The 14,143-nt window shown below is 42.6% G+C and overlaps 1 pseudogene; it reads right to left on the reverse strand.

Moving 5' to 3' along the window:
* Nucleotides 1–3: 3 nt before the first annotated feature.
* Nucleotides 4–10,028, reverse strand: LOC108879952 (sodium/potassium/calcium exchanger 3-like; annotated as a pseudogene).
* Between the last annotated feature and the right edge of the window lie 4,115 nt (nt 10,029–14,143).

Genomic DNA, 14,143 nt, shown 5'->3' on the forward strand with positions numbered 1-14,143 from the left:
GAGCGTGGAGGACAGGAAGGTGAGCAGGTACCAGCGCTCCCACGCGGCAGGTTACAGTCGGGGATGGTGCAGTGAAGCAGGACGCTCACGGGCCAGGAGAGCAGCCACTTCAGACGCACACACCAGCCATCTGAGGACGTAAAACACACACACACACACACACACACACACACACACACGCACACAGGTTTTCCCACAGGGATCATTACAGATCGATCTAAACTTATTAATAATTCACATGGCTCTGCCTGGATGTGTGTGAGATTCAGTGCCTCTCTCTCTTTAATTAGCTCCATTAGCGATAAACCCATCTGTTATGCTGAAAAACATTAGCATTAGGCTTCAGTTTACATCCACTGTTCTGTCCTGATTGTGACTTGACTCTGTTGAATAAATATAAAGCTGTGACAGGTCAAAGTGTCAGAACCTAAGAGATATTTTAGCTTTAGTCAGATATTAGATACACAAAAGCAATAGTTTCTTTTTGCTACAAGAGCAATAAGAAAACCTGATCACGTTTTTACTGAGCCTACATGTTTCTGTTGGAGAAAAATGACTTCATGTGCAACTTGGTCTCACTATTTTTCTATCAAGAGTCATATTTTTCTGCTCTGTGTATCCACTACAAGGAACTTTCCCAAGGGAGCTATTTATATTTTACCGAAGGAATCAGGGACTAAATTTAGTTCCTGGTGCCTGTCAAAGCAGAGTCATTCATTACATCTCCTCAGCATGTGTCATTGGTCTTGTTTGCCTCATCTTCCTGGTTCTTCACATGCAAGGGAAATGCACTACATTTTTAGACAGTCTTTGCTGGAAGACATTCATAGTTTGCTCTCCATTGTGACAGAAATAGCTGTTGAATGAAAACAGATCCAGAGAAAAGAGTTCAAACCTTGGCTCCTTTCTCACCCCCGCACAGATGCCAATCACAGCCTCAAGTGGTTGTTAATGGCAGATTCAGTTGGGGTGGGGGGGCTCTGAAGCTATCTGAACAGCTGACATCGCTAACTGTTTTTGAGAAAAAAATATTTATAAAACTGAGTTTCAGTCATAAGTCAGAAGAATATCAGACTCACCTGGCAGGATGAAGGGTTTGAAAGGTGCGTTCTCCTCCTCTCCTTCCTCCTGCTCTTCCTCCTCTTCCTCTTCCTCTTTAGACTGTGCTCCCCCACCTGTCTCCACCACAGTCTCTTTAGCCCTCTCCCTGTCTCCCTCCAGCGTCTGCCTGTCTCCCTCGGCCGCCACCGCCCCGTTCTCCCTCCCCCACGGGCCGCTGGCGCCCAAACCCTCCTCCCCAGAGGCGGCTCCCCCTTCCTCGGGACCGACTCGAGCCCGAATCAGCCTCTGCCTCTGTGGGCAGGAAGGAGGCGGGGGGAGAGAGTGGGGTGAGGTCAGAGAGAAGACAGAGAGGAAAATGAAAAAAAGAGAGGAAAACAAAATGACAAGAGAAACACTGCAGTAAGCTTATGGAAATGACTTCATCTGACTGTAGCTAACAACGTGAGAACTGGCAGGAGGGAGTGATTATGCAGCCAGGCATGTCCTCGCATTCACCAGAGGGGATTTGGAAAGCGTTGATCAGGGGCCACAGCACAGAGCGGGGCAGCATTGGCAGTCGCACTTTAATTTGGCACTGGAAATGGCAAGCACACATGCAGGAGAGCCCGAGAGAGTGAGGAAGCAGATTTGGAGATTGAGTTCTTGTCTGCTTTTGTGTCTGGGATAATATTATGCATTAGGCAGCACTCTGTACGCGTCTGTGTTTGTTTCTTTGTGAGCTTATTATGCAGTGTCTGTCTCACAACAACAGCAAACAGGATGGCGCTTGATATGCCAGTACATATCCAGCTTTGGATCTGCTCCCTAGATCCAACTTTTTCTCTTCCAGCGTCTCAGCTCTGGATATCTGCCGATGTCGAGTGCTGATCCTAAACAAGTGCTCTCTCAAATGTAAAATCTGGAAACTTTAAAGTAACATGATTGGCAGTCTATCATGATTGAGTGAATGTAACTGATTGAAAAAACTGAATTTTATAACATTGACAAAGATCATTAGAATCAGAGACAATTGTTTTTATCAGACTGTACTGTATTGTGTTATGAGCAGTATTTTTATATCAATAATTCATGACCAAATGTTGCTTATTAATATGGTGCCTAAAAATTTAACTAACAAACAAATGACCATCACCAAGCTCATTGTCATGATTTACAGCCTCTAAACTGCCTTTTACATCAGGTTGGATTCCCTGAAAAATCTACTGTTATACTTTATGTTTCAGGAGGAAATTACTCTAAAACACAAAGTAACAGTATGGAAGCCAGGAAGGGAGATGGAAGGGGAAAAAAAACTTTTGCGGGATCTCGAGAAATGTTTCTAGTTTTGCAAAAGTATCATAAAATGTTTCTTTGCTAGATCTCCATAAACTTTTGAGAAACCTCACAAAACTTTAGATTTTCTGCAGAGAGGTCTGGAGAGGTCCCAAAACAGGACGTCATGGCTGAGGGAAAATTTTGTCTTAATTTTACCAAATTTTATCGCTAAGTATACCACTGATGAGACACATTGGCCATCATTAGTCTCCACCATGGTCTCACTTGTTTATGGAAATTTTAAGTAGTGTGAAAGAGGCAAGGTCAATTCTGTGACCAGTAAGGAATGTGTCATAGAAATGACGAGGCAAATTTACCTTCATTTGAATTTGTAGATATGCTGGTTTAAACGCACCAAAGGAACTGCAGGCCTTCGCTGTGTTTGCAGTAATTTTACCAAGATGTCAGCATTAGTTTGATAATGACAAACTGATGTTTAAAATGCTTCACGTGCACGTTTTAATACCCACCAAACCTAGCCGAAAAAAGCAGGGGGAGCTTGACGTTATGTGAGGGGGTGTGAGCGCGTGCAGTGTACCTCGTTGATGACCATGCGTCCTGCCATGCGCAGGCGGGTGAAGGGGGGGAAATGCGGGGTGATGAGAAGGCGGAGGCTTGCCTCTGAAAAGGAGAGCTGGTGGGGGTGCAGGTTCAGCATCTCATCCACCATCACCACCCCTGAGTCCTGACCGGCCACCACACATGAGTCTGGGCAAAGTGAGGGGAGACAGACGAATATGAGCAGTAGATAAAAGCAGGAAGGAGAGGACAGTTTAATAAGACATGGGCAATATGAGACAGGGTTTGAGTGAGAAGAAGAAGACACAGAGGATAGAGTAATAGAGACAAAAAAATGGAGAAAAATCTTGTCCATCAAAGTGGTCTAGTTCTATTTCAGCCTGCAGGGAATCCACAGAGGAACAGAAATGGGTCTGACTGGCAGCCTTAAACTGTGTCACTAGCGCAGATCGGAGACTGAGGGAGCTTTTTTGATGTTTTCCATGTACACATGCGCACGTACAAACACGAGCTCCAGCACCTGGCTTCAGCGGCACCATGTCGTTGTCACAGTCTCCGACGTTTCCGACGGCGGTCGTCCGTCGCAGGGTGCTCAGACACGGCTGACCCGCCCTGCTGCAGTGTCTTTCTACCAGGCTGCACAGAGATCTGTTGAACCTATACAAAGGACAACACACACACGAAGACATTGTATCTTTAGTGGGTGCAGAGCATGTGGGGGATAAGGATGGAAATGTGAGAGGAAGAGAAAGAGACTCACTTCATGATGATTATGTAGATTCCATACATAGAGATCAGGATGATGGTCTCCCACCTGACACATGCACACAAACACCAACACTGATTCATAAACACCCCATTCATTTCAATGACTGTCAGCCACCTGATATCCAACCAGAGGCTACTGAATTGTAAAAGTTTCATTACAGTCTTACCACATGACTTTTTCATCATAGATGACCTGCACATAAAATGAAAATACACTTTAATATACACCTCAAAAATCATTTTCTGCATGTCTAAGGAACATTAAAAAAATATAATGATTAGATAATATCTGCCAATAGAACAGGTGAATGATGTATTTTTTATTATAGATATGTCTAAATTGGTGTGTGAATGGCAGTGCAGTGCAAAATGGCAACGTTAATGGAGATATAACAAGAACATAAGGTCACCGTGACTTTGACCTTTGATCACCAAAGTCTGATCAGTTCATCCATGAGTCCAAGTGAATGTTTGTGCCAAATTTAAATTAATTCCCTCCAGGCGTTACTGAGATATCCCACTCACAGGAATGGGACGGACAGACAGACAACCTGGCCAGAGCTGTCGCCAGAGTGGAGGCATAAAAATGAAAAGAGCGCAGTGTGAGAACAGTTATAGTTTGACCAGAGGTTTCCTCACCAGGATAAGCACCAGTATGGACAGGATGTAGAAAACAGCATCACGAAACAGAGGCCACCAGCTCAGAGAGATGGGCTGGAGAGAATGGACACGTGGAGTGTATTTATATTAGTTTGATCAATCAAGTTGTGTAACATTCATGTGATGACTATGTAAGCCAAAAGGTTTGACTGTTTTCAGCTGGCAGGGGGGAAAAAGCCTTTGTAATATCTATCTGTATTGACAACTGATACTGAAGACAGTGTTTGTACCTGTCTGGAGAAGATGCCACAGATGCCGATGATGACCAGGATGTTGAAGACAGCTGATCCCACAATAGTCCCCACGCCCACATCTCCCTTCGTGATAAACACCCCTAAAAACACAGAGCCATAAATAATGAAAGTAATTTGATTTGACAGTGTTCAAAAAATGATGGATCATATGTCCCTCCCATACATATTAAGTGAACAAATGTAGACATAGTGTCTCTCCTCTGAACAGAAATATTGCATTTTCTGTTCATAACCACAGGGGCTGGGCAGATGTTTTATCTTACGCTACTGACTGTGTAATATTCATTGGATATTGCCTAAAGTCACCCCAATACTTATCAAAGACTTTTTTTCTTTTGAGAATGAGATATTTTATTTTGGTGGTGATATGTGAAGATATGTCCTTGAGGCACATGGATTTAGAGGCAAGGTTTTCATTCTTATAAATCACAGTAATGCATCTATTTCCAGGAACATGTCCGTTTTAATAAAGATGTAACTTATATTCTCTGTCAAAGGGCACCAGAGATGACTCCCTCTAGACACAGTATAACCTTTTTTATTGTATCTAGGATAAAACCCTTATATTGTTGTAGTTTCTCACATCTCTAAAGTATGTGTGAGGCAGTTCCCTTTCAGTTTCAAAATACAGTGAACAAGACTTCTTTAAAGCAAGACTTCTAAATTCACCCTCGCCACTTTTATCTCATTGATTTGTTGTTGTTCTTAGTTTTTTCTACTCAAACCTTTTTTTTTCTCATCTATATCCACATTTACTGAAATGCTAACTGCTTTTTGAATAAATGGGAAAAAATGGCTGGACCTGCTTAAAATGGGTCAATCAGTGCTTCTGCCTGTGCACACTTGACTGTTCTCAGTCGTAATCAGGTGAAGATGCATGTGATTGCAGGTAATTTGAGGGCTGATGGAGCAATCATTGGGTTAATCCATTAGAGTGAGTAACTGATTACACAAAGTGTCGTACTGACCAATCAAAGAGGTGAAGAGCTCAGGGGCGGAGCTTCCAGCGGCCATGAAGGTTGCCCCGGCAACATCCTGACTGAGCTGAAGGTTCTAGAGGACACAGGAGTTTAAACAGATTAAAGAATGAGGCTGGTGATAGACTATGTTTTACTTATTACCAACAAATCCCAAATCAGTGGAACGATCCTTTAATTATTGTGTGTGTATCCACAGCCTGGTATACTCATACACCTCCACTGCTAGGAGAGGAGAGTGTCCGGTTTGGGGACCTCAGAATCACTTCTCTGCTTTTTGCAGATGATGTGGTTCTTTTGGCTTCATCACACTGTGACCTCCAGCATGCACTGGGATGGTTTGCAGGAGAGACCCCAGGGTTCACCCAGAGTACACTGGAGAGACTTTATATCTCATCTGGTCTGGGATCACCTCTGAATCCCCCAGGATGAGCTGGAAAACATTTCTGGGCAGAGGGACATCTCTACTATGTTGCTAAACTCACTGCCACTGCAACCCAACTCCAGATAAGAGACAGAAAATGGCGGGATGAATAGATATTTTATTTTCAACCACAGTAAATATATCTGTCGTTCATACCTCTGATACTTTTTCCAGTGATGGCACAAAGTAAACATCACACACGATGGCCAGTGCATGAAACATGTAGATAGCCTGTAAAATACACAAGAGAATTAACTGGCCGACTGCGTCTGTCTTTGAGCTCTAATGCAGCAAAATGAAGCTTCTTTCATTTCCTGCCAGCAGAGCTGATACTCACACAGAGAACATGGAGGATCATCGCTCCCTGTCTCCTCTGCTCCAGAGTAAAGATATCTTCAGGGAACTCATTGATAGCTGGAGAGGAGATGGACAGAAAGTAACTTGGTGTTAAATGAAGTGAGAGGAGTTTAAATCATTTAAACAAGAAACAGCAGACCCTGAGCTACAGCTGAAACAATTAATCAGTTTATTGATTGACAGATTACTAATTGGCATTTTTTTCCTCCAAATCGATTAATCGCTTAACTTATTTTTCAAGCAAAACTGTCAAGCTTCTGAATTACAGTCAGAGACACTTGTATCAAAGAACTGACCATTGTACACCTGCACCACAGTGACTGAGTCAGTCATGGTGAAGTGATAACACACGTTGTGCTTCGTTCTCTCTCTTTATCAGCTCCCTGTCACCGAGAGGCTGAATTATACATCGATTAATTAGTTAACTGAGAAAGAAAACTAATCAATGTTTTTGACAGTCTATGAATTGTTTTATGTAATTTCTTTAGTCAAAAATTCACTTGTTACAGGCTCAAATGTGATATATTTTTTTGCTGCTTTTGTTAATCTTCTATGATAGTAAATTGAGTATCTTTGAATTATGAATTGCTGGTCGAACAAAACAAGCTCAGAATATGTCAGCTTGGACTCTAAGAAGCTGAGATGGGCATTTTCACTACGTACTGAAATTAATCTTTAATTGCCACACGTAGCACTTAAGGCACTTCTCTACTTCAAGGAGCTGCAGTGTCTCTTGAGCTCTCTGAACAGTCTCATTGAGGAATTTCTGGTTGTTCCAATGTCAGTGCTGAAAACTAAAGGTGACCTGTTGTTGCACCTCCCACAAAGTGCCAAGACGCCAAATCTGCACACATTTTTGAAAGCATCTTAAACCCATTTGTTAGCTGTTTTTTCTATGACATTTAATTTGTGAGTTTTACAGTGAGTTTTATCTCCCTCTTTCTGCTTTAAGAACTTTTAACTTCGGGTTTGAAAAGTACTGATAAATATAATTAAAATGGGACTGTAAACTGAATATCTTTGGACTGTTGGTCCAACAATTTGATTATATCAACTTGGGCTTTAGAAAATTTTGATCTGCATTTATTTTAGTCACTTAATGAAGAAAAATAATCAGCAGGTCATTATTTGCATTTCTACCCTGAACCTTCATTTAGCTACTTATGTGTACATGTGTGAAATGCATGCGTGTCAGGTTGTATCCCCTAGCAACAATGGCCGAGGCAGCCCGAGGTTGAAGTGGTGTCATAGTCATGTGACTGAGCGAGTACACTTGCATTATAATTGAGTTTTTCGCCCAGTTTATTTAAAAGAGCTCCTCTTGTGACTTCACACTATCCCCCATGCTATCTTCACCCAGGTAATTATGTTGACACTCTTTTCCATTTCTTTTCCAAAGCCAGCAGTGCCTGTAAACTTCGCCTACTGAGCCTTCTTGGCTTAGTTAGACAATGCATCACAATCATCCTCTTTCCAACTGTAACAGCTCAGACAAATGCCACGACTCACTGCGCCATAAAATAAAAAAATGAAAACAAGCTTTTATTATGAGGCAGGGCAAAACAATAATCTGGAAAGCTGCCTCCCAAGTGACTTTCCCTGCCAGGTTTTCTGCTTTAGTTGTGAGACAGGACTTATAAAACCTGCACTGAAGATTTGGTCACAAACAGCACAGTGAATCAAGTGTGACAAAATTGGATAAAATCCTGCACAGAGGCAACACTGTGCACTTAGAAGCTAACAGACATCACGTGTAGGGATGGAGACACAGATATGTTGTATTATGACCTGCCACATGATTTTGTTGATGATCAAACCAGCGTATTTTTTAATCATCAAACACAAGATGGTGCTCTTGAAAATAGCAATATGATAACTGGAAGAAAATGTGTTTGAGGCCTGGTAATTCCCAGTGGCAGCTCAAGCTCGATATAAGTAGCTCAAGATATTCACTGTAATTGGCTACAAAATCTCTTCATCTCAGCATCAGAGCAGAAGATGCTGCCACTGTTTCTCCCTCAGTCTTTCAAACAGCCAAACAGATCCAAGCACACCCGAGCGCTGCTGATGAGAGGCTACTAATCAGCAGGTCAGTATGACAGGGCAGGCACTTTGAACAGCTCCAAATGCACACAGCATCCGACCACAAATTCAGCATTCAGTTTCCTAGCAACTGGGGGTTGGGGGGTGGGGGTGGGGTCCCCCTCAAAGGCCTAACTGTGTTTAAATATCTAGATGTGCATTTTGAAGAAATGAGGGATGAGGTGGACAGTGGAGGTGGATCGATGCACAGAGGAGATAGACTTTGATTAAACGGATTAATAGAGACACACACTCTCATAGACACTGCCTTTGCACACGAAACATATACACAAAGTTGTAACTAAAATAATCATAGTGATTGTACAGTCATTAATGAATAAAGACCCAAACCACACTTGGATCTATGGGCCTGTTACTGGCTGAAAAGATCTTTAGTCCAACTCAAAACACTGACTGTGTTTTTCTATTTTCCATTACTCTAAGATAAGATTCCCTGTCTCATGCCCACATATAAACACATGGTAAAACATGTCTCACCTGATCTAGAAATACTGGCAGTCTGGTTGTTGTCTTGCTGGATGAGCTCTCTTTTGGACAAGGAGATGTCATGATCCACAGTGGATCCATGGGAGGCTAAAAAGAAGGACTGTCATATAAATGCATATACTTTTGATTTTTTTTAAAAAAAAAATGTTATTATACTGTATATCAGTGTGTTTGAGAAATACTCCAAGTTTAGCATAACCTTTATCCAACTTAATTGTGTTGCCTTTGTTTACTGTATGGTTATAAATAACACAAGTAATGGATGAGGTTAATAGAAATAAATTCATGACAGTTTCATGTAATTTTTCTGTGGAAAAGCACCTGTAACATCGTTTAAGTGAAAGATCCAGGCAGCTGCGAGCAGACCGACTCCACAGAAGCAGAACCGCGGGAGGAGCCGCGTCTGCCTCGGTCTCCTCGGCGCCTTCATCCCGCCAGCCGCCGCCGCTCGCCGGCTCTCTACTCAGAACATGCCGTCGCCACCGCCGGTGCCTGTGCCTCTGTCGCCGCCGCTCCTTCTCAAAACCTCCGGTCCGGTCCCTCCTGTTTACAGACTGGAACAAACCGGACTGTTGCTCTCGTTTCCCGACTTACTGTCTTTCAGCTATTCTGGCTTTGGTCTCCATCCACGACACGGGAGGACGTTAAAAAGGTTCGGCCTGTCGCCAGCATCTCTCCCAGCGCCGACCGGTCGGTCAGTCAGTCAGTCAGTCAGTCAGCACCAACCAACGCTGCATCCGCGTCCACGAGCCTCAACTCCAGCAGATATGCACGGACAACGAAATATCAGCCGGCACCTCCGCAAAAAATATCCCTCGACTCAGACAGTCCTCACATCCCTCCTGCCCTACATCTGATCTCAGCTTTATGATTTCTCCCGTCTAGGAGGGAGGGGGTGTTTTCTTGGAGTCACAGACAAGACCACCAGAGAGCGCCTTCAGCTGGGTGGGGCGACAGCACGGGGAGGCATGGAAGTACGGTATGGACACACTTTGACTCATGTAATTCACACCGTGAAAAGTCACGAGCAACATTTATGATTATTATTGAAACCCTCATCATAACAATAGAACCTGTATTTTTCTGTATAACTAATACATATTGGACTTCCTGGCATGATGTTATTCCAAACCTTTCCTGGTATATGCCATGGTTTCTCTGTCTGTAGCAAGAAGTGCTTATGTCAAGTTATTACCAACCACCAATCATCAACCACACTCCCACAGGAGTGCCTGGAGGCTGAAATGATACGTAATATTCAAACATACTTATTATGATATCTACAGTAATACTGATCCTGATATAGGTGCCATAATTCACACCCATGCACTGTGTTTTGTTATCAGCTGCTTCTCTGTGTTTAACATCCTTTCTTTTGATTATTTGTATTACAGTTTGTGAAAATATTGTAATCATTTAGTTACATGGAGAGTGTGTTCTGATTACAACAGGATTCACTTATGCAGGGGAACAGAGAAGAAACAATGCATGAAATCATTACTGCCCTGTTTTTTTTCTACTGATCTAAGACCCAGATATATCAAGGTTCTAAAGTCTTAAAAGAAGTACAAAGAAGCATCCACATTTTCAGTCCACTGAGCTGCTGAATTTAAGTTTCCTTTAAATGTAACATGTCCGCGTCAATTGCCTTTTTTGTGTAAAATTAGAATAAATATACACTATATCGGAATATTACTGCAGTATATAAATAAATGGACATTGTTAACAACGGGACCGGCTCTAGATAGGAGCAAGAGGGGACAGCGCTCCCCCAAACAAATGTCTTTTCCCCTCAAATCAAAATTTTAGAAGTTAAGAAAACACATTTTAATAGATTGTCCAAACAAAGAATGTGTTAAAAGTTAACACAATTAATCGCAGTAGTCCGACGACAGAGATACAAGTTCCACATCTCATCTCAGTATCCCTCTCCGCTCTCTCCCTCTGTGTGTGTGTGTGTGTGTGTATGACCTCACAGGCTACACTAGTCAGAAAACGCCCCCCTCCGCAATTGGCGTTTTTTCTGCCGTTGTTGGCTTGCGTATGTCGTCATTGGCCATGAACTCCGCAGAGAGGCGGAGAAACGAAATCGGAAAACACATTTAAACCAACGTTTGAGCCGTTTCCTCGGTTTGTCAGTACTGTGAGAACACCTAACTACCGAAGAGGCATGGATGCTAAAACAAGCTTTGATGCTAATGTTTGTCAAACATGAGTGAGGCTGGACGCTGAACCCATCTGCGGCGCGAAGGTAAGGCTAAGGGGCTATATAGCTAGCAGCTAGCGTTAGCATTAGCCTTCTCCTCGCGTGGGTATCAGGGTGCTTGTGTTTCCGTAACTGAGGCCTGATATGAGTTGTGGACCCCCAACGTGGACGGGTGAAAACACAGGTACATCTTGATAGTTTGTTCACATCCATGGTGTACTTGTTTACAGTCACTTTACCGACACCTTGCATCTCTTTGTAATTTTGTGTTCGTCCTGGTCATTTTAACTCAGTTTATAGCGGTCTATCATGTCGTTGTCATCGTGTTGTGTCTATGTATGGTCATTATGTATTATATTGTCTCTGTACCTGGCTGCTTTACACCTGGATGTCAACGGTAGCAACAGAAAATTTGAAGTGCCGTCACGGCGCTTAATCACAAAGCCGTTAACAGTATACTGACTGAGTTTGAAGTTGAAAATGTCATAGTATAGTAAAGTGTAAAAAATTGTCAAAAAATGTCATAGTATAGTAAGGCCTCAGAAATGTTCAATGTTCTGCTTCAGCTGTAATGTTGAATATTTATCTGTGTTTTCATGGTTAAAGTGTTAATGAGGAATAGGTAGTAGAGTATTTATTATTTTCCCTTGTATGTTCCTCTTTGATTCCTTCCAGGTGCCACTACTTTGTCCACAATCGCAGAGACATGGTCCATGATCGGAGAGACATTGTTGAGGATGAGGGAGACATCGTCCACAATCAGAGACATTGTCCATGATCACAGAGACCTTGTCAAAGATGAGAGAGATGTTGTCCATGATCTGAGACATTGTCCATGCTTCGTAGAGACCTTGCGATAGAATCGGCGGAGACGGGGGTCACCGATTTGACGGCATTGCCCGCGATCAGGGACATTGTTGATGGTCACAGAGACAGCGTCTATGATCTCAGAGACATCGTCCACGATCGCAGAGACATCGTCCACGATTGCAGAGACATTGTCCATAATCTCAGAGACATTGTCCGCGATCACAGAGACGTAGTCCACGATCACAGAGATGTAGTGCAAGATCACAGAGAGTCTTCGTACAAAGAAGAAGTTCTTTCAGACCAAGACAGAGGCCTCCAGGTAATTCACAAACAGCTTTACGTCAACTGTCCAACACAGAGCACTGTTTAGTAAGGCATCAAAAATGTTGAAAAACTGTCATAGTATAGTAAGGCATCAAAAAATGTCATTGTATAGTAAGGCCTCAGAAATGGTCAGAAAATGTTCAATGTTCTGCTTCAGCTGTAATGTTGAATATTTATCTGTGTTTTCATGGTTAAAGTGTTAATGAGGAATAGGTAGTAGAGTATTTATAATTTTCCCTTGTATGTTTCTCTTTGATTCCTTCCAGGTGCCACTACTTTGTCCACAATCGCAGAGACATGGTCCATGATCGGAGAGACATTGTTGAGGATGAGGGAGACATCGTCCACAATCAGAGACATTGTCCATGATCACAGAGACCTTGTCAAAGATGAGAGAGACGTTGTCCATGATCTGAGACATTGTCCATGCTTCGTAGAGACCTTGCGATAGAATCGGCGGAGACTGGGGTCACCGATTTGACGGCATTGCCCGCGATCAGGGACATTGTTGATGGTCACAGAGACAGCGTCTATGATCTCAGAGACATCGTCCACGATCGCAGAGACATAGTCCATGATTGCAGAGACATTGTCCATAATCTCAGAGACATTGTCCGCGATCACAGAGACGTAGTCCACGATCACAGAGATGTAGTGCAAGATCACAGAGAGTCTTCGTACAAAGAAGAAGTTCTTTCAGACCAAGACAGAGGCTTCCAGGTAATTCACAAACAGCTTTACGTCAACTGTCCAACACAGAGCACTGTTTAGTAAGGCATCAAAAATGTTGAAAAACTGTTATAGTATAGTAAGGCATCAAAAAATGTCATTGTATAGTAAGGCCTCAAAAAAAGTCATAGTATAGTAAGGCCTCAAATGGTCAGAAAATGTTCAATGTTCTGCTTCAGCTGTAATGTTGAATATTTATCTGTGTTTTCATGGTTAAAGTGTTAATGAGGAATAGGTAGTAGAGTATTTATCATTTTCCCTTGCATGTTTCTCTTTGATTCCTTCCAGGTGCCACTACTTTGTCCACAATCGCAGAGACATGGTCCATGATCGGAGAGACATTGTTGAGGATGAGGGAGACATCGTCCACAATCAGAGACATTGTCCATGATCACAGAGACCTTGTCAAAGATGAGAGAGACGTTGTCCATGATCAGAGACATTGTCCATGCTTCGTAGAGACCTTGCGATAGAATCGGCGGAGACGGGGGTCACCGATTTGACGGCATTGCCCGCGATCAGGGACATTGTCGATGGTCACAGAGACAGCGTCTATGATCTCAGAGACATCGTCCACGATCACAAAGACATAGTCCACGATTGCAGAGACATTGTCCATAATCTCAGAGACATTGTCCGCGATCACAGAGACGTAGTCCACGATCACAGAGATGTAGTGCAAGATCACAGAGAGTCTTCGTACAAAGAAGAAGTTCTTTCAGACCAAGACAGAGGCCTCCAGGTAATTCACAAACAGCTTTACGTCAACTGTCCAACACAGAGCACTGTTTAGTAAGGCATCGAAAATGTTGAAAAACTGTCAGAGTATAATAAGTCATCAGAAAATGTCATAGTACAGTGAGGCGTCAAAAACTCAAAAACTGTCATAGTATATTAAAGTGTCAAAAAATGCCATAGTATAGTAAGTTGTAAAAAAATTGTCAAAAAATGTCATTGTATAGTAAGGCCTCAAAAATGGTCAGAAAATGTTCAGTGTTCTGCTTCAGCTGTGATGTTGAATATTTATCTGTGTTTTCATGGTTAAACTGTTGATGAGGAATAGGTAGTAGAGTATTTATCATTTTCCTTTGTATGTTTCTCTTTGATTCCCTCCAGGTGCCACCACTTGGTCCACGACATCGCCGATGAC

This window comes from Lates calcarifer, unplaced genomic scaffold (assembly GCF_001640805.2).
Source record: "Lates calcarifer isolate ASB-BC8 unplaced genomic scaffold, TLL_Latcal_v3 _unitig_802_quiver_1964, whole genome shotgun sequence".
Classification (NCBI taxonomy): domain Eukaryota; kingdom Metazoa; phylum Chordata; class Actinopteri; family Centropomidae; genus Lates; species Lates calcarifer.